Source organism: Heptranchias perlo, chromosome 31, assembly GCF_035084215.1.
Source record: "Heptranchias perlo isolate sHepPer1 chromosome 31, sHepPer1.hap1, whole genome shotgun sequence".
Lineage (NCBI taxonomy): Eukaryota > Metazoa > Chordata > Chondrichthyes > Hexanchiformes > Hexanchidae > Heptranchias > Heptranchias perlo.
In genome coordinates, this window is record NC_090355.1 from 20,659,352 (window position 1) to 20,681,791 (window position 22,440).

A 22,440-nucleotide genomic window follows, 5' to 3' on the forward strand; every position below is an offset into this window, starting at 1 on the left:
ACAAATTCCTAGTGTTTCCTGTATTGGAATACATTTTACAAGCTAATTAATTCCCAGAAGAATGACAATACGAAAGCAATTACCTCTCACTGGTATAAAATATAGTGATTAATAGGACAAATGAAATGCTGGTAAGTGCAGCATGGATTACATAAAACGCTTAAAACTCATGAATTTAACCTTATCTAGAATTTTTTTGATAAGTAGTTAAAGTAACTAAATAAGTAGACTGACAAAATGTTAATAGTCACAAAATATTTGGAGAATTGTCTTTTCCATAAATCTTTCAATTCAGTACCCATAAAAATCTACTGTAGTAATAAATCTCTTCCCTTCTCATACTGATAACATTTCAACTCCAGCTTGAATGCTTCCTCCAGTTAAGTTATGTCAATCCGTTACAGGGTACAATCTTTTCTTTCAGAAAACTTAAGTCAATCTCTTGAAGTAGTTTCTCTCACCTCAGCAGGACAATGCACCACTTTTAAAAAATGAAACCTGTAATTCTGATTAACTTTAGTATCCTTTCCTTTCTTGCATGTGTTGATTTTAGAACTTTTTTCATTTAAATAGTGAATGCTCACTGCATGACATCATTGACTGATATAATTTGTCGGAGGAGTTTCTGTGCCCAGCAGTTTGAGGAACTGAATTAACATGCACAGTTTAAATGACAAGATCTGTGAACCATCCTGAGCTAGTGACTGTATTTTCTGCTTGACAGTATTGGGCTCAGTAACTCCTCCATGCCTACTCCTTAGATGGCATTTACTTTTTTTAACAGTGATGTCTGTCATGTGGGAGGAGAAAGTGTAATATAACGCAGAAGTTAAAACTTTCAAATAAGTTTGCCGCTAAATATTAAGGGGAAACCAATTACTAATTTTGTTGCATTTCTCAGCTGTTATCACGTCGCACAAAATTACTTCACATTTGGGTGCTAAACATTTTGATTTTTTTAAAAAACTGTTGATTTAATGATGTGAGCTAGCAGTTTAGTGTCAGGATAATCTTCAGGATGTATCTTTAAAATGTACTTTGATTGTTGTAAGTACAGTAAGGGTAATTGTACAAGCCTATTTGATGGGAAAATCGTGGGCAGTGTGTGCCTGAATTTCCAATAGGTGCTTTTGGCAAGCTATACACCTCCATCCCTGGATTGTGGATTCATAACATTGCTCGTTGGTGTGTCAAAGCAAGTATTGCTTTGCTGGTATGAATTTAGTACTCAGGGAAAGCAAGAAACAAAGCTCTTGAACTTGGGCACTGACAGTTTCAGAGCAGCTTTCCTGTCCTTTAAGTTGAGAATCAAAAATTACTTTGCCAAACAGGCTTGCTGCCTCTCATCCTAGTCCAAAAAAAAGGAGATATGTTGGACTATTAAACATCCCTCGCCAACAAACTAATGATTGTCTAGAGAAAATAACAGTCCTTCCTTACAGCTGCCTTTGAAACAAGGCAAACTCGTGAAGTATTTTTTCTCATCTCCTAGACTGGATAAAGACACTCAGAAAACGTAAGTCACTGTATTTTAAGCAGATTAAGGAGAGGGTTTACTTATAAACTAGAGTGAACTACCACAAAATTCAGTATTTGTCACACTTCCATGCAGGATTTATTACCTTCACAAATAGCATTTTGAGCAAGCTGTCATATATGGCACATTGTCATTTACTGTGAATTAAAGTTTTGTACACAGATTAGCCATAATTGTGAGTATTTATATGAGTTATGCACAAATGAATGATATGCAGGTAAGGGTTCATCTTTTACTTCATTGTTTAAATGTATTTATTTATAAAACAGTACATTACATCGGAGTTACTGGCATTACTGTCAATGTAGTTCATACCCATTTACTCCACAAATTTCTCATTTTGAAAGGAAGAAGAACTTGCATTTATATAGCACCTTTCACAACTTCAGGATATCCAAAAGTGCTTCACAGCCAACAAATTAGTTTTGAAGTGTAGTCATTGTTGTTCTGTAGGTGAACAGAGCAGCTAATTGATGCACAGCAAGGTCCCACAAATGGCAATGAGCTAACTGATAGTGTATCTGTTTTGGTGGTGTTGATTGAGCGATAAATGTTGGGCAGGACAAAATGTAGACTTTTCATTGTAATAATAATAATAATCAAGCCTCTTCTCAGATGTACACGTTTGCATGAGAGTTCCCCCAGGTCTAGATTGCCTAATATCCAAGGATAATGGGAGAACGTTCAGCATGAAGTAAACCCATTCCTTCTAATGTTGTAAATATGCAGAGCTGATGCATACTGGGAATTCTGTTGGTCTAAAAATCATTCCCAGATTAGATGGTTTACCAGATGAATCAAAGGCAAACATGGGTGTACTCAAGCAAACCATTCAACCACTCATGCATTGAAATGTTCAAGAAAAAAAAAATCACTTCCAGATGTTTAGAAGGAATTTCTTGACTTGTTTGTGCTCTTCTGGAATAAAGTGAAACCTAGTGCAGTGGACCCAAGGCTGAGATTATTTTTAAAAAATTAATACAATATCAATTTGTTACAGAAGATTATAAAGTGATAAAACTGAAATCCAGAGCAAGACAATGGGCGCTAAATTGGGCCATGTAGCGCTCGTTGTTTCAGAGCCACGCGGCCTCTCGAAGTACCAAGATGGCGTCTTGGCTGCGCACGCACGTTTCCTGTGTGACGTGCGCCGGACACCATCTTGGTTTAGGAGTTAGCGCATGCGCAGATAACGAATGTTGGAAGCATGTAGAGTAAGGGGAAAATGGATACAATCAGTGTGCTATGCTGATTTAAAGTGATAAGTCCTAAAATGGTGTCTAACACTCAACTCAATGCACAGTCTTAACCATGACCACTTGAATGTGCCTTAGAGTGCCTGGAGGATCCCCACCAGTGCTATTTAAAGGGACCATGCAGGATTTACAGGTTAGTGTCTGGATTATTGCTTGTGGCTGCCGAGACATTTGTAACTGTTTTTGGAGGTCTACTAGACTTGAATACTAGGACTAGGGGACATAGCCTAACATTTAGAGCCAGGACGTGCAGGAGTGAAGTTAGGAAATGCTTCTACACATAAAGGGTGGAGAAGTTTGGAACGCTCTTCTGCAAACGGCAGCTGATGCTAACTCAATTGTGAATTCTAAATCTGAGATTGATAGATTTCTGTGAACCAAGGGTATTAAGGGATATGGGGCTAAGGTGAGTATATGGAGATATGTTACAGGTCAATCATGATCTCATTGAAAGGCGGAACAGGCTCGAGGGGCGTAATGCCACTGCCACTTGCTGCCTCCTGATATGCGCCACCTTCTCCTGCAAGAAAGCGGTACATGTGTCTGGGTGATGTGCCTGTCATGGTTGAATAACTGCCAGTGTGTGTGGCCTGTGAGTTGTGGGTGTGCGGCTTGCAACAGTGGTAATGTGTAAGGGTGAGAGGAAGCATCTGATTGGAAGAGTTGAGTACTGATGGAAAGAGTTTGTTGGTATGTGGGTGATGGGGGGTGTAGTGGGTGGAGCAGTGGATGCGGCTGGTGGTGCAGTTGGTAGGAGATGCCACTTGACAGTTGACCTCACTCTCCTTGACCACTCATGTCAAAGCATTGAATTTCTTCCTGCACTGCATCCATGTTCATGATGCTGTGCGCCTGGCATTGACTTCGTCCCCTGCTGCCTCCCACTGCCTTTTGGATATATGTCTGGAGGGCCTCTTGCCCCCCAATCCCCCTGCGGATATCGGATGTCCCTCTTTCTGTCCATCTCTTGCACCAAGGCCCCTAATGCATCAGCAGAGAACCTTGATGCATGCACTCTCGCAGGCCTGGTACGAACTCAGATCAGCAGATTGGTGAGATCTGGCAGATTGGAGGATGTGGGATTTAGTGCTGCGCAACCTTTATTCAATGTTTTAACATAACTCATCAGTGTGTAAACATAGGGACAGGACCTGCATCTGTGTTTTACATGTTCGATGTCTGATCTCTATTCATACTTTGTGCAGATTGCAGACTGTTATTTTCAGCAACTAACAGGTCCCAGCTACCTTTAAGAGATTTCTAACAGACAGCCTGTCTTTAAGAGATTGGGGCTCTCCCTGCTGGTGGAAAGTGCAAATTGCATGGAATCCTCATTCAATGCTGATTTCCAATGCAGATTGCAGGTAAGTCCTCAGGCCCGACAAAAGTCTCATCCTGCCTGCGCAGGGGCCATGGGCGCGGGGTAATTGCAGATTGCGCTACTCCTGCCCAATAACAGGCCCTATCCAACTTTTCCCCTGATGTATTGAGTTCAGGTTTTGAAGGATGGACACATGGAGCATACAGTAACAACAGATGGGGTCATGTTTCATGACTAATTCAACAGATGTTCAAGTGCCTTAGTAAAAATCTGCCTATTATTCTGAAGAAGAGCAGCTGTTTGGCGGATCTATCCTTTATGCAGGTATTTGAAACTGACTGAGTCTTTAGCTGTCCCCTGTGTGGTATATTACTTAATTATGATCCTAGTGATCTATAGGTGATGCAAATGAAGAGACATTTTAGCTACTAGTAGGCTCACCTCCATTCTTTGAATGGGAAGCAATTCTCCAACTGCTCTCTTTGTTCTTTTCAGCCTAAATATTATCTGTTGTTTAAAAATATTTTACTGCTTCAATTGTTGTTCTTCAGTACAAATCACTTAGACCCTCCTGGGAAAAGAGTTAATGTGCTAGGAAGGACATAGTAAAAACGTCATCGTCAGCTGCATCCCTAAGACCAGAAATTTTGTCATTATTCGTTTCTGTAAAGTTCCATACAGAAGTCACATCTTCTGTAGATTTTTATGACCTGTAAACCATGACTATTGCAGCCTAAAAGTTGCTGCAGTAAAATTTATAGGTGCAGCTTTTTCATCGGTGCAACTAAGACACTGTTATGGTAGGTGGAAATTGTTATGATTAATTAGGAAATATCAATTTTATTTTTAGTGAGTTAATATTTTGTCTACAGGTATTTAAAATAAGACATAAGTACAATTCTGATTGTGTTTTATCAATGCAGGACTTTAAAGATGAAATGGTAATTTTCACAGTCTCGCTTGTAAAAACTAGCACTCAGAGGTATTAAATTAAAATAATTGAAAAAAATCAGCAATTAATAGTAACCAGAATTAACAGATGTAATATTACTTCCACAGCAACCTTGGTTCAACAGTTATCATTTCTGACTTAGCTTAATACGAAGAGTAAAACCATTGCAGTTTAAATGTTATCTCAACTTCTTTGAGCAAGTTACATCCCAAGTGGACAGTGGAAAGCCCTACAACTTTGTGTACCTACACTTTAAAGAGACACTTGACAAAGTCCCTCATGATAGACTATTAGTCAAATGCAAAGCTGTGGGGATTCAGGATAAACCCAGGAAATGGATAAGAAACTGTCTGAAGGGTAGAAAATGCCAAATACTCATTAGAGGGTTTATATCGGGATGGGGAGAAGTGCTGAGTGATGAGTCTTACGGGTTGGTATTTGGATCATTATTGTTTCTCGTTTACCTAAGTGACCTAGGCTCAAAAACTCAATGCAATGTAATCAAATTTGGTGAAGAATCCAAACTGGGACAGAAGGATGAATTAAAATGGGCCGAATGGCATCCCTCATTTTGTGATCACCATTCTTTTCAAAATCTGAAAAATGACAACCTTGGCAAACTTGGTAGTTGAAGCAAAAATGTTTCTTCAATAAACATGCATTTTAAACATCAAAACAAATTATTCTATAACTATGAGGGATAGTGGTGAATGGTTTCATAAAATAATTTTATACATGTTAACGGAGACAGTCCAGACAATTTCAGTCTGAGGTGTTAATGTAGATCTGTAAAGTAACTGCTGTTGAATGATCAAGGCCAATCATTGTTACAGCTTCAGAACTTAGGATATTAACAAAGTTGGAAAGTTGACTGATGATTTATGTAATACAATGGTTTCGTTTTAGTCTTTGTGCAGCGGATATTCTGTGGCAGAGTATAGACTGCTGACCCTTCGTAGATGTCGGTGTAAAATTTACACTCTGAAATGGTTCAAAAGTTGGTTCTTTAATTTAACTGATAACTTCCATTCATAAAACACCTTTGATTCTTTATTACAATTGCTCATGTGTAATTTAAAGGGCTTTGCAGCCCTGCTAGCATTGTAATGTGCCAAACCCCAAACATATCTTTCTTTATTCCATGCCTAAATGCCTAGAAAATGGCACGACCCAATTTTGGATCAGATGTTTTTTAGTTGTCCTTGGGGTGCAAGACATTGGTCCCCAAAATCAGGCCTTGTTACAACCGTTTTAGGCCCACAGAACAGGCGCAAGTAATGCCAATTTCCACCCCAAAGTGTCTGAGAAGTGATTTTGTAGAGGGATAATGGTTAAAGGAATGGAAAAGGTAAATCCAGATTATTACTTTAAACTAAATTGTGAGATTAAGAATAAAATATTGCTATATAAATGCAAGTTGTTAGATTTATCTGTCCACATAACTAAAAGTTTTGTGTCTGATACATACATCACAACTGCAGTTTATGTTGTGAATTTCTGTCAATTTTATTCTTCCTCTTTAGTTAAGTAACTCTATTTTTCTCATTTCCAATTGATTATATTTTACTTTCAGTATTCCCCAATCAAATTATACAAAGGTGTCTCTTCCCAAAAAATTTCTGCTCAATCACATTAAAGCAAAAAACAATTCTCCAAGATACACCTGACATGACAGTTCTTCACCCACTCTGCTATATGTCCTAAATCCCAGTGGATATTCTACTTCTACATTTACCTGGAGTCAGGGCAGGAGTTAAAACCTGCAACCATAATGACAGTAGACGGCACTACCTGTGACTGGTCAACGCCAAGTACTGGGTGGCGGTTAAGTAACCTGGCCACCTCCAGAAAGTGACAACATATTTACTAGGAGCAGGCGTAGGCCATTCTACTCCTCGAGCCTGTTCCGACATTGAATTAGATCATGGTTGATCTGTACCTCAACTCCATTTATCCACCTTTGATCCATATCCCTTACCTAACAAAAACCTATTGATCTCAGTCTTGGAAATTTCAATTGACTCAGCGTCCACTGCTTTTTGGGGGAGCAATTTTTAGTTTTCACTACCATTTATGTGAAGAAGTGCTTCCTGATTTCACTCCGAAATGGCCTAGCTCTAATTTTAAGATTATGTTCCCCCACCAGAGGGAATAGTTTCTCTGTATCTACCCTATTGAATCCCTTTATCATTTTAAACATCTCAATTAGATCATCCCTCACCTTCCAAATGCAGGGGAAAATGCAACCTGTCCTGATAGTTTAACCCGTTAAGTCCCGGTATCATTCTGGTGAATATTTGCTGTACCCCTTCTAAGGCCAATATATCTTTCCTGACGTGCAGTGCCCAAAACTGAAACCAGAACTCCAGTCAGAGTCTGACCAATGCTCTGTACAACTGAAGCATAACTTCCTCACTTTTGTATTCCAACCCCCTTAAGAAAAAGGCCAACATTACATTTGCTCATCCGGCTTCAAGCGGATGAGTGCCTGAGGAAAGAAAGAACTTGCATTTATATAGCGCGTTGCACGACCTCAGGATGTCCCAAAGCACCTTACAGCCACTGAAGCACTTTTTGAAGTGTAGTCACTGTTGTAGGAAACGCAGCAGCCAATTTGCGCACAGCAAGGCCCCACAAACAGCAATGTGATAACAACCAGATAATCTGTTTTAGTGATATTGGTAGAGCGATAAACATTGGCCAGGACACTGGGGAGAAATCCCCTGCTTTTCTTCAAAATAGTGCTGTGAGATCTTTTACATCTACTTGAGAAGGCAGACAGGACCTTGGTTTAACATCTCATCTGAAAGACAGCATCTCTGACAGTGCAGCACTCCCTCAGTACTACACTGGAGTGTCAGCCTGAATTTTGAGCTCAAGTCACTGGAGTGGGAATTGAACCCACAACCTACTGACTCAGAGGCGAGAATGCTACCGACTGAACCACGGCTGATGGAGGCCCATGGCAGTGGAACACTTGATGGAGTGATGCCATCAAATGGTGGATGAGCTCATCCTTGAATTAGCCAACGGCATCCATAACCTGCAAGTCGTGATGCAGCTGCAGTACATGACGAGTCAATGAAAGATCAACTGTAGACAGTCCAGAACATAACATCAGGGTTCAAGTCCCTGCCTTAAGAGGTGTGGAGGACAGCCACAGGAGCTCAGACAATAGTCGACCAAGGATGATGATGACATTTACTTGTAAAATTAAATTATTTGCTTAGTTCTCACTGATCTTAGGCAGACCTGCTGATCCACATTGGTGTCGTCACATGAGGTGACTTAAAATTAATTAAAAATCCATTTAGAATCCTTCAATTTTTAAAAAAGTAATAAAATTAAACTAAGCGGGATTATATTCAGAAGCAAGTGGTTTGAAAAAGTGTAATCTGCTCCTGTCCAAACAGTTTGGGGAAAAAAATGGTGAGTGAATGGTTGCACAAATTTCTGAGTCCATATCAAAGTATAAGAAAGAACTTGTGCCTTATCACATCTCTCAGGATGTCCCAAATCACTTCACATCTAATGAATTGTTACTGAAGTGCAGTCGCTGTTAAATAGATAAACGTGACAGCCAATTTGTGTACAGCAAAGTACCATAAACAACAAATGATGAGAATGACCAGATTTAATCTGTTTGCTGGTGTTGGTTGCTCAATCTGTGCCTAAATGTAAGTTGCTGTCTACCTTCTACAAGGAAGACCCCATTAATATATTTTCATGAGCATTCCTAAAATATTTTATACTTTGCTACAGTTCCAAAAATATGTAATTGTAGCACGTTTCCTTTTTTGAACAGTTTTGTATTACAGAAGATTAGCAATTGTATTGTGACTGTGGCACTGCTTACTATTTCAGCGATTACTTTTTAAATAGAATAACTTCTCAGGGATACATTGTTATACATACTTTTTGTAAGTAAATAACCAAAAGGACATGTTGAACATCCTTTTTTTGCAATTAAAAGAATTTGCAGCATCGTGGTTCATTAGACAAGCCCTCGTTGTTAACATTGTGAGTAGTTAGTATTCTCAGGGTTTCAGACTTGCAGCTGGACTTAAGTTAATCCAAAATTGCATTGGAAATTCATCAAATCATTGCTTGGTTTGGCAAATTAACCAGTAAAGCTGCTCCTGTAGGAGTCTTTGGTATTTTGTCGAAGGACAGGTCATGGCAGCAATCCAGCAATATTACTTCCACTTACCCTGCCAAAATAGTCCAAATGAAGAACAGCACTTAGTCAGGAAATCTTGCAAGATGGATAGCAGTGACTGCAGCCATTTTATCTAGCCGTGATAAAAACAAGCAGATAACATAAATCAAGTCAGCAGAACATGAAGTGGTATGCTTCAACTATTGCCTTTAGTGTAATATTTTAAAAACTAATTTATCTGAATTTTGTGACTTAAATTCAACCTCTACACAGCCACACGTGCTCCGGCTAACACAGATAAATTGTGTACACCATAATGGACAAGAGAATATCCAGCATCTTTTGCTTTAACACTAGGAAATGCTGACAGAAAAGGAGTCATGGTGTAAAATAGTAAGCGTGGTTTTAACTCCCGTTTCTTTTGTGAGAGGCAGTTGTTTATTTAGTAAGCCTAATGTTTAGCATTATCCTATTTCATCATGATATTTCCAAAGCTGTTTACAGAGTATGTTAAAATAAAGCACTATTGATTTAAGGATGTTGACTACTTTTCCACTCAGCATGTAGGCCTCTACCCCTTACTTCATTGCATTTGTAAATTGTGTATTATTAAAAATATTTTGTATTAACACACTTCCTGTCCAACTTCCTGCTATCACAATTTTCAGTCAATTTATATTTTACTTTTTTTATTGGGTTCTCAAGAATGTACTTTCACATTTTATGAAGCAATATTACATGTAAGTATACATTCACGTTACATAGAATTACATAGAATGTACAGCACAGAAACAGGCCATTCGGCCCAACAAGTCCATGCCGGTGTTTGTGCTCCACATGAGTCTCCTCCCTCCCTACTTCATCTAACCCTATCAGCATATCCTTCTACTCCTTTCTCCCTCATGTGCTTATCCAGCTTCCCCTTAAATGCATCTATGCCAGTCGCCTCAACTACTCCTTGTGGTAGCGAGTTCCACATTCTAACCACTCTCTGGGTGACAAAGTTTCTCCCAAATTCCCTATTGGATTTATTAGTGACTATCTTATATTTATGGCCCCTAGTTCTGATTTCCCCCACAAGTGGAAACATCCATCCTATCAAACCCTTTCATAATCTTAAAGACCTCTATCAGGTCACCCCTCAGTCTTCCCTTTTCTAGAGGGCCTGTTCAATCTTTCCTGATAGTTATAACCTCTCAGTTCTGGTATCATCCCAGTAAATCTTTTTTGCACCTTCTCCAGTGCCTCTATATTCTTTTTATAATATGGAGACCAGAACTGTGCACAGTATTCCAAGTGTGGTCTAACCAAGGTTCTATACAAATTTAACATAATTTCTCTGCTTTTCAATTCTATCCCTCTAGAAATGAACCCCAGTGCTTAGTTTGCTTTTTTTATGATCTTATTAACCTGTTGCTACTATTAGTGATTTGTGTATCTGTACCCCCAGATCCCTCTGCTCCTCTACCCCATGTAGGCTTTTATTTTCCAAGGAGTATGTGGCCTCTTTATTCTTCCTACTAAAATGTTTTAGTGATGTTGATTGAGGGATGAATATTGGTTAGGACACCTCCCCTGCTCTTCTTTGAAATAGAGCTATAGGATCTTTGCTTCCTCTTGAGAGGGTAGACAGGGTCTCGGTTTAACATGTCATCTGAAAGACAGCACCTCCAACAGTGCAGCCCTCCCTCAGCATTGCTCTGGACTGTTAGCTTAGATTTTTGTGCTCAAGTCCCTGGAGTGGGACTATGAACCTTCTGAGTTAGAGGTGAACGTACTCTCCACAGAGCCACAGCAGATGCTCTACCAGAAAGTGATATAGTAGTTGTAAGATAATTTGATACTAAAGGTTAATACACAGCATTTTGTGTGAGCTCCGCTGAAAAATAATATCTGATGCATTTCAATGAGTCACTGGTTTTGACATTTGAAAATAAATCGTTGTAGCCGCTGAACAGATCTTTTATAACAGTCACAGTAAATCTGAAATCCTAGATGTCAGCTCATTCACTTACTAACATATTTAATGTTTTATTTAAAATAAATAGTTTTAATCAATTTTTAATAGACACCTGAATTTTTAAAAACATTTTCGTTGAGCCTAATTTTTGCATATATCAAAGTGGAACATGTCTGTGCATTACTTTCAGTATCAAGCACCCCGGGAACAAGTGTTAGTGTGGCCAGATGCTGAGTAATGCTGTCTCTACTTGGCTAGCAGCAACTTATCTTAACCCCAACCTCAGAATAGCCCCACCTACTGCACTCACATTCCTGAGTGAGAGTACCAGTTTAGAGCTGTTTGCCTCTTTTACTGAAACAGGGTTTAAATACCCCTGTTTCATGGTCAATTAGGACCTACTAACAAAATGGAAAGGAAGTGCAGTTTTGAAACAAGCAATTTAATTAATAGGAACCAAAAAAGCTGGCATTCACTTTCAATAGTGATCTCTTAGCATTTCTAAAGTAGCCAAGAAGCCACTTAACCTGTATATTTGGCTAAACAGCTCAGTAGTCCAGCTGTGAAATGTGTAGGTTTTTTAACAAATAGCTGAGTGGTATGTTTAAAAGTCGATTTCCTATGATGTCCTGAATTTCCTTGTCAACTGTATTATGGAGAAATGGTGTAACCTTTCTGGTGCAGAAGGATACCACCCCCTCATCCCTCACCCCTCAAGCATGAAACAGAGGCAAGAGAATGTAAATCACGTGCTTAATACTGTAAGGACCTGATGGGAATATGCAAAAGAAATCACTTGACTCAAAGAAGGGTAGAAAGGTAATGAAAGAATATTACTGTAAAGTAGCAGCACAGGACTTATATGGAGATGAAAGAAAGTTGTATCTGTGATATATATATTGTAGTAACACAGAGAAATATTTGCCAAGACATAACAAGTAAGGTAGCAAATGTGAAAATAAGCAGGGTTGCATTATACAATTTGCAAAACCTTCCTACGCTGCATTTTCTTTGTCATATTGGCAAAGAAAATGAGGTGTCAGAAAAAAATTCTCTTGGCCAATCTGTCTCAATCTACAGTGTTCTTGCACACTTGGATCAGAGAGTCGATGGGGGAAAAATTCAAAGGGCCCATTTTTGGGCGCGGGTTGCGTGATCTGCTATTACCCCGCACCCGATGGCCCTTAAGCAGGCAGCAAGTGAATTTCGAGCTGCCTGCGACTGACCATGATATCTCCATGCAGCCAGCGCTATCCACGCTGCTGAGAGGCTGCACAGAGAATGAGGAAGTCGGAAATGGGGCGTGCTCAGCGCACGTCATCAGCAGCCTGCACCTCTTAAAGGTGCAGGTGCACATTTTAAATGGAACACGCACAGTCCACTAGGAGGAGGGAAAGATGGCCGTAAGGATGGCAGGACCGGCGCGAGAGAGGGCCCCACACTTTTCCGATGATGCTCTGGAGGCCATGGTGGAAGGGGAGGACGAAATGTACCTGCAGGGTGGCAGGAGACCCTCCAGATTGCAGCTCCACAGGCATTGGCAGGCTGCGGCCCATAAAGTGAACGCCAGGAGCATGGCACCACGCACGTGGGTGCAGTGCTGAAAGAAGTTCAATGATTTGACACGAATGGTCAAGGTGAGTGAATGCAATGTCAAGGGACACATCCAACCAACTGCACCACTGCTCCACGCATCACACCCCCTGTCACACACCCACCAACCAACACTGCCTATCCATACGCAATGCTGCACTCAGCATACTGCATCTCACCCGCACATAGTACCACACTTGCAGGCCACACACACTGGCAGCTATTTGACCATGACAGGCACATCACCCACACACCTTGCAGGATACTCACTGACACACTGTCCTCAGTCTTGTAGGAGAAGGTGGCGCATAACAACCGGCAGCACGAGGGACCTGAGGGTGGGTGGGGATGCTTACACGTCCTCACCCCCCTAGAGGAGACAGTGCTTCGGATCACTAGGCGGGCCGTTACTGCAGCCATGACATCATGCCATGCTGGAGGTCCCAATGAAGGGGGTCTCTGCATATCTAATGCTCCTTCTCCTTTCCCACATCTCCCTCTTCCCATAATCTTTTCTGATGTAGATGCTGTCGGCATGCACATCTTACTTGCTCCTCTCCCCGCTCCACAACTCAACCTGTTTCCCTTTGTCATTGCAGATACCCAAGAACATGTGGCAGCACCGTCCGAGGAGGAGGAGGTGGAGGAGGAGGAAGACACTGAAGCCACACCGTCACTCGATCTGACACTTGCTTCCACCAGCTCAGAAACTGACATTGAGCCTCATTTAGAGGTTAGTTTAGAGGAGGGATCTGCATGTGGTGAAATACCAGGCACAAGGGCACAGGAGCCAGGGCAGGGGAATGGATACCACAGGTGGCAGCTTGCCGGAGGATGAGGTCACTCACTAGTTCTGATGCAGAGGATTCAGATGAGGACTTCGATGGGCCAGGCTACAGAAGATGGCGTACACTACCAAATGCTTGGGGCACTGCAAAGCCTGCGCACAATGACAAGGGGCATGGAGGAGTCCAGCTCCAACTTGGCACAGGGCTTTGCGCAGAGCTTGGAGCCCATCCTTTCCAACATGGAATGGGTGGTCACCTCCATCAGCACACCTGTGGAACTCACTGTGATGCAACGTCTGATGACTGATGTCATGGCTTCCATTGCAGCAAAAACCGATGTCATCAAAGGTCTGCAAGTTACAGTTGCTGCTCAGACTGTTGCAATGGAAGCTCAGACTGCTTGTGGGAGCGGAAAGGTGGGGAGTGTAGGACTGTTGGTGAGTTGGGGGGGTATAGTTGACATTATTGATAGCGGGCACAAATCAGGCGAGCACGCAGAGCCCTTGCAGACAAGGTGTGTGGTCCCTGTTGTGGTCCTCTTCCGGCTCCTTCCCCCCCTCCTCATCAGCCTCTTGCTCCTCCTCCTCAGCATCTTCCTCCTCAGCCTCCTGCTCCTCCACCTCTGGCTGAGGATCTTCTCCGATCATTGGTGGCAAAGGCTGGTCCCTCATGATGGCATGGTTGTGCAGCATGCAGCAGACCACCACAAATGTGCCCACCCGCTCAGCAGAGTTCTGCAGGGCTCCTCCAGACCGGTCGAGGCAGCGGAAGCATTGTTTGAGGAGGCCTATGATGTGCTCCATGATGTTGCGTGTGGCAGCACGGATCTCATTATAGGCCTGCTGTGCACGTGTGCGTGGGTTCTTGACTGGAGTCATGAGCCATGGCGTGAGGGGATAGCCCTTGTCGCTCACTGGCCAGCCTTTGACTTGCTGAGCCGGGTGTCGAGCTGGCACATTGGACTGCCATATGACGAAGGCGTCATAACTGCTCCCAGGGTAGCAGGCATCGACCTCCATAATTCGATGCATGTGGTCCCACACCAGCTGCACGTTCAGGGAGTGGAAGCCCTTTCGGTTGACGAAGACGGCCGAGTTGATATGCAATCAATGGCACCCTGCACTATGGGGAAGCCAGCAATGTGGGCGAACCCCTGTGCTCGCTCGTTCTGCTTGTCTCTGTCAAGACGGAAGGTGATGAACCTGTTCCTCATCTGGTACAGTGCATCTGTGACCTCCCTTATGCAGTAGTGCACTGCATACTGCGAGATGTTGCACATGTCGCCAGCAGAGGCCTGAAATGATCCTGAGCCGTAGAAATTCAGCATCATGGTGACCTTCACAGCCACAGGCAATGTTGTCCTTGCCCTACTCTGAGGCTGCAGTTGTGGTCGCACCAGTTGACTGGTCCCGGAAGGCCCTCATTGGATACGGCCACCTGCTCAGTGCCCTGCGTGTCTTCCTCCTCCCTCTCCTCGCAGCTTGACCTGCTGTGCGTGGCCTCTCAGCATGCTCCCAGTCATGCTCAATGGCCCAGCAGGAGCTCTAGCAGACCACCCGTGGTTGACAGGAATGTTGTTCAACCACGGTTGTAATTTTCCGACCCGTAAGGCAGTACCTGCCAAAGCACTCTCAAATGTAGTGTAGGAACTCTCAGTAAGTATAAGGAGCTTCAGAAAACACTTCCTATTCCACCAGCAGCCAGAAGCGATAACCCAGCAACTAACCTGTAAATCCTGCATGGTCCCTTTAAATAGCACTGGTGGCGGGTCCTTCAGGCACACTAAGACACGTTCAGGTGTGCGTGGTTAAGGCAGTGCGTTGAGTTGAGCGTTAAGGTCCAAAATGGTGTCTATCACTTTAAATCAGCATTGTACACATTTTCTCCTTACTTTACATGCTTCCGGCATTCGGTATTTGCGCATGCGCTAACTACTATACCAAGATGGCGTCCGGCGCATGTCACACTGGAAACGTGTGTGCGCAGCCAAGACGCTATTTTGGATGTTCAATAGGCCGTGTAGCACCGAAACAACGGGCGCTGCACGGCCCAATTTAGCGCCCTTTGTCTGTAGGTTATTTCATTTTCAAATGTACCTTTTTATATAGCCATTGTGACACCCAAAAAAAACTGCTTTACTTTCAAGTGGAGGGTAAATGACATTAGTACATTTCACCACTCATCAATATGATTCCCAGGGTCATTATAAAATGACTATCATTGATAGTGTGCACATTAGAAGTGAGGGATTACATAACTTAATGATTGACCTACTGAAGACCATGCATAAGAGTCAACCCACATGGACGTGTCTTAGATAGTGCAGGTATTCACTTACCGAAGGGTTACGAACAAAAGTTGTTTTGAATCTGATGCCCTACTTAAGTTAATGCTACTACAAACAAGAAAAGATAAACAGCTACAGCAATTTTATCCAGTGATATTTTGTTCGGGTTGAGCATGAAGCTTTGGTCCAAAATTATTTTCTGATGTTAAAAAAGATAAATATCGCAGGAAAGCTGAGTTGCTGTACAAACTTCTGGGATAGATTTTAGCCTTTGCTGCCTGGGTACCAATCTGACTGATCAGGTCACCCACCTATTGTAGAACAAGTCCAATTTTCATTCCATTGATTGGATGGGTTCTACAATGGGTGGGTGATCCATTCAACCAGATTACTGCCCTGAAAAGTTATCCTGTATCTATTATATATTAAAAATGGTAAGTGGTTCCTAAAGGTGCTGTGAATGTACTTTACATGACTAACTGATTACACTGTGGCAGCGCCTTACATTACGTGACAGCCCAAACTGCACTCTCAATAATCTCTCGGTAGCCCTTTCAGAAGATATTCCCAGATTACGGTTTTCCAGGAATTGGCCAAATAAATACTCCACAGTCCAATACAACCTGATTGATCATAATACATAAGACTTACCATTGCCAATATTAAGGAGTTGATAAAAGATTTTACTAGCGTTTCATATTCCTTTACTGGATGTACTGAAGATGGTCATAGAGCTGAGGAATGGTGAATTTGACAAGGAATAGTGGTGAAAACATGAATAATCACATCAATAAAGAAAACCTGATTACCTAAGAAAGTTTCAAATCTACTTAAATGGAAAAGTCAAGGCGCCCAAACAGAAGTGTTGATGGAGGAACCATAACACACAAACATTGCTCATTACGTCTTCCAAACCCCTAGCCCACTGATCAAAGAATACGCCAACCCCCCACCCCACTGATCCAAGATTATGCCAACCCTCCCCCACTAAGCAAAGATCACACCATCTCTGGCTCCACTGGCAGCAGTTATCCCAATGCCTTCTAACCTGCTTGACCTGAATACTGGATTTAGTCTTGACTCCCTGGGAGGCGAACTAATTTTTTTTTAAATGCGAAGGACACTCAGTCCTGAGAAGGGCAAAGATTGGTGCTGTTTCACAAATATTTTTAGCCGTAACAATCAGGCTGGATGCATAGTTGTGGATGGATGAATGTTTTTTTCATATTCCCACATCCTTATTTTTTTTTATTTAATAGGTTAATGAATTTTAGAATTTGAATACGGTCACCTTGTCATTGTTTACAATTGCTGAATATAGAAAGCATTTAAATGCCTCACAGCTAATCTACAATGCATTAGCTGTGATGAATGTGGTTTATGGGAATTAGAACACAGTCTGCGTTAAAAAAACATTCCACCATTATTTACTTAGTATGGAAATGAATAAAGGAAAGATAAAAGATATATAACTAATTATCGAATGTTCATCTTTATTTAAATATTCACTAGTTGGAATATGTTTCGTCAATGAATGTCAAGACACACTATTACCTCATAAGAGATAATGCTCAACTTTTGAAAGACTCGGGTACATTTACCTGGCAGATTTTCCTCTCAGTCCGGCAACGCCTCAATTTTAAAATTCTCGTCCTTGTTTTCAAATCCCTCCATGGTCTCACCCCTCCCTATCTCTGTAATCTCCTCCAGCCCTACAATCCTCCGAGATCTCTGCGCTCCTCCAATTCTGGCCTCTTGCACATCCCCGATTTCCATTGCTCCACCATTGGCGGCTGTGCCCTCCGCTACCTCGGCCCTAAGCTCTGGAATTCCCTCCCTAAACCTCTCCGCCTCTCTACCTCTTTCTCCTCCTTTAAGACACTCCTTAAGACCTACCTCTTTAACTAAGCTTTTGGTCACCTGTCCTAATATCTCTTTATATGGCTCAGTGTCAAATTTTGTTTGATAACGCTCCTATGAAGTGCCTTGGGATGTTTTATTACGTTAAAGAGGCTATATAAATGCTAGTTCTTCTTCTTCTTCTTCTTGTAGTCCAGACAAAAGTGCAACCTCAACAGGATGGGACTTCTGCCTGCTCCATTGCTGCACCTGTGACACTTGCCAATTTCCCAGGGAGAGGCTTGTTATTTTGCTGGGCTCCTGGCAGTGCATCTGCTGCCGCTGGGCGGGAAGGGAGGGAGGGAGGGAAAAGATTGCCAGCTCCACCGGGTGCAGTTACACCGTAGAGCCAGTGTAACTGCACCGAAAATCTGCATATCCAAATAAATATTAAAAACATTTAAAATGTTTTTTTAAAAATTGTTTTCCTTGGGCAGCGAAATAAAACATATTTTCATGTGTGTTCCTGTAATTCGATAAATAGAAATGAATGTATGCAGGGATATATGTGTAGGTTGCAGCATAAATCAATGAGCACCTTAAATTAGGAAAGGTGCAGTTACCCTGAAACATTATATGTGCCTTGAGCTTAAAGCCATTGCTAGGCAATTATGAGATACTGAGGTCACTGAAACTTGCATCTTAGCAACAGCTAACGTCTGTCGTGATACACAGGACATTTGATCGAAATATAACATTTGATCACAACGTGAATACTCAAAATTGTAAACAGTTTGGTGAAGATGTATATAACATTGTAAGTGCTGTCTCACAGTGCATAACAGGCCTCCATACATGCATGTACACACATCTGAGGCAGATAATTCCTCATCAAATCATTATGGGTTAAAGACTGAACAGTTGAACTTTCCCTAAAAAAAATAACACTTAGAGATTAAAGGAGCACTTTCTGTTCTCTGCGAGTGCAGTGTTTTCAAATTATTTTGTTAATTTACTTAAAATGATGGAGACGAGTGCAAGAGAGAAGGGATCTGCTTCCTCCTCAAACCGTGTCCTGGAGGTCAAGTTGCGAGAGGTAAAGCAAAGGAGAAATGCCATGTTTGGTTTGGAGGGGCCACTCTCCTCAGAAAGCAGCTGTCTGGGATGTGGGAAGAGGTGACAGAGCAGGTCAGTGCAATTTCTGCAGTGAGGAGGTCTTCAGTTCAGATGCAGAAGAAGCATAACACACCAAAGAAGTTCGTTAAGGTAGGTGTCCGCTGAATTTACCTGTTTCCAGTGCTGGGGTATGGCTTAGCAGCAACATGCATTTTTAAAACTAAACCCTAAAATGGCCATTAGAAATATTGACCTCATTTAAAAAAAACAGCAAAACCAAACAAAAATGGTCAAAAAAATGCACCTTCACTGTCACTTGCAAAACCAGAGGCTGTACATTGGTAAAATCCTAAGTTCTAAGGACCAGAAAGTCAAATTTGGAAATACATTAATTTTATACAAGTTCACAACAATGACGTGTTTTGGGTGCAATCATTGGGAAATATAAGGAAGGAAGGTCTGTCTTAATTTAGATAGATTTGGACCATTAAAAAGGCTCATGCACTCCAACAGCAAAACCCTCTTTTGTCTCCAGCACTGGCCAGTGGGAAATATTGGTTTGGTATAATCCCAAAACATAATCAGCACTTCAACTCAGCCACAAATTTTCCACCCACACCCCAGCTCGCAGATATAGCACTGCCACGTCAGAGCAGAAAATGCTCCCCTCGGGTTTCTGTGACGTCAGGACTGAGAACATCTGCCAATCTGTGGAAAGTAACAAACTGGGTTGAATAATGAAAGTATGGGGATTGATAGAAATGCTGAAGTTTTACTTGATTGCCTTTGGAGAAAAGGAAGAAATTATTCCGACCTTTGCTACAGGAAATGAAATAAGCAAGGTGAAGTGTATAAGGAAGCTTGTACAATATCTATGGAAGGAATGGACTTAACGGTCCAAATGGCCTTTCCTCATTTCATACTTTATGTTCTTATAATCCTCTACTTTGACAATAAATCCAGAGTTTTGCAGCTGGAACTACAGCACTAGCTGAGTGTGTGTTTGTGCATCTAGGGAAATTCAAAAGTCCAGTAGTGAAGCAAAGTGAACGTTAAGTATGTGCAGAAAAAAAAGATTAAATCTGCTCTAACTGGACACATAACCTTGGGACGGGGGAGGAACTAAAGGACGATAAGTTCTAAATGGAAGAAAGTGAGAGGTTCAGAAGCTTGTAAGCTACAGTATTTGGGGAAAACAAACTTTAACTGAATAATGTTACAGGCCTGTTTTGACGTGTTTCGTTCCAAAGGTGTCACTACCTTAGACAGACTCCACTTTGGAAATGTTCACTAGGATTTTCTGATTCAAGAGCTGTCAAGGTTTCAGATGTGTACTGCAAGTCAAAAGTCCTAATGAATAGGTAATCAGCATGATATACATTTTCCTCATATAAATTACATAAGTTAGCATGCTGAAAAGAATAGTATTGGCAGAAAGTCAATTTTGGCAAACATTAATCAGTTGTGATTTCTTCTTCTTGGAAGTTTTGATATCTTAACTAATATTGTTTGTGATAAGCGAAATCTACCATTAGATTCCAAAATGTCATTGTTATATGTTAATAGTGTATAATAATTCACACTTCAAAAAAAACTTTACATTATGGCATAACTGTTACACAAACTCTAGAAGTGATCATTTCAGCTATCTAGTCATTAAGAACTATTATACAGATATTACATTATAATACCCTGTATGTAAATCAAATATCAATTTAAAAAAACTCTTTTTTTCTTTAAATGGAAGATATTATTGCGCCTGTTAGTTCTAGTGGTGGAATGTTGGGCTGTAGATCAAGTTAAAAGCTGAATTGCAGCCTTATGTATCAGTTGAACTTATTTACCCTCCTTGGGTAAGTTTAGCCATTTTCAGCTACACTGCAGGATGGAATTTTGTGTGGGAGTGAGCTTTACATCTCAGGAGGGAAGGGGGACTGTCAGGACCATCAAAGCACATCTGTTGGTCTGTGACGGACTGGGTATTGAGAGTGGCCCTAAAGAAGTCTGCAACCCTTTCAGTCCCACCCTCCTGCTTGAAGGAGGAAGTATGGTACAATTGAATCCTAACTAATTTGCCAAGAAATGCTATATTTGGATTAGACTTTTGCTTTGATCAGGATCTCTATAAATAGCAGAAGAAATAGCTAATTCTGCAAATCTTTGTACTGAATCCACTTAATTATCCATTCAGTGATTCAATCAAAATAAAATAGAAAACTCAATTGGCATATTAACAAGTAGGAACTTTGAGCTGTATATTCTTTTTACAATATCAATCTGTTTGGAGTGAACACTACAATAGTGAGGAGTAGTCCCTGATTTCTAGGCTTGTGGAAGGTAGATGTGAGTTTTAACTAAGTTAAAGAGTTTCCAGTTAAATCTGAGACTCTTTGCTGTGAAAGAGAATCATACTTATAGTACAGGTAGAGTTAATAAATTGGGGCATTGGTTCTTAATCAGTAATTATTTGATCTACTGTGGCGTTGCTTGCAGCAAGTCAAGACCAAGGCAGGTTGGGGAAGGGGGATGGCGATGGGAGGGGGAAAAGTTGCAGAGGGCCGGGGAAAGGCCAGAAAACTACTTCAGGAAATGGGAATTATGACTAAGGGCAAGAAAATTTCCTGGGGGGGAAGCAAGTACCAGAAAATGATCTTGAGGGGCAGGGGGAGGCTTGTGACCAGAGGCCTGAAAAGGACAGAGTTGTGCATTTGGTGTGCACAAAGTGAGTGCAAGACAAATTAATGACAGGCACAACTGGGGAGGAGGGCTGGGGAATGAATCAGATGGATGCTCTGGAGTTGCCAGGCTTCTCACCAGATGATTCTAACTAACTAATCAACTGAACGCTTCACATCTGTTAGAAAGAGTGAATTTAAAGTTCCTGCTGACTTTCTGATTGGTTGGTTTTAACCCATGGTATTATTGGTCATGTATTTGACAGATTCAAACCAGATAACAAAACCAAAAATCAAAAGGAACCAATGGTGTTGCCTGACCAAAAGAGTAAAACTTGTGTATTTTGTCCAGATTGTAGGTCCTGACTCTACTTGCACAGCTGTACTACTAGAAATGGATGTGAACTCCTGCTGAGACAGCTAACAATACTTTCTCTCTGTTTGTTTACTTGTATTCCTGTCTGATCACTTGTTTCTGCTGGCAGTTTCTTTTAGATACGTGCTGAGTGATTGAGAATTCCCTTGGGTGCACCAGCATATTCCCCAATGAGTGTACTTAACAGAGCGAGCCTTTGGCCTAGCGGTGACTTTCCCACATCTGAGTCAGAAGGTGCAGGTTTCGAACCCCGCCCCAGAAGGTCACAGCGAGTGGAGACAGGAGCTCTGGCTCTGAATTCTGGATTGACATCCAGTGGGCGTGTGTCGTGTATCCCACCCTCCTCACCATATGGGTTGTAGGAACCCATAAAACCATCTTGCCGTATAGGACTAAGCACCCTTTCAGCTGGTATAATGATGGTTATGGCCATAGGAACATTCTTATCATGGCCTGTTAGACTGTTAATCAATCTGCAAATCCTTCCACTATTTCACTCTATTCTCCAAGGGTAGAGTGCAGAGATAAAAATCAACAACTGGAGATCTATCAGTTTTCTTTTAAAATGGCCTGATGATAAT

The 22,440-nt window shown here is 41.5% G+C and overlaps 1 protein-coding gene across 1 annotated transcript in view; it reads left to right on the top strand.

The window, feature by feature from the left end:
* The window catches only part of adgrd2 (adhesion G protein-coupled receptor D2), a 133,144-nt gene that overhangs the window by 57,097 nt on the left and 53,607 nt on the right, over nucleotides 1–22,440 (top strand). The gene's annotated exons all lie outside the window — the stretch shown is intronic.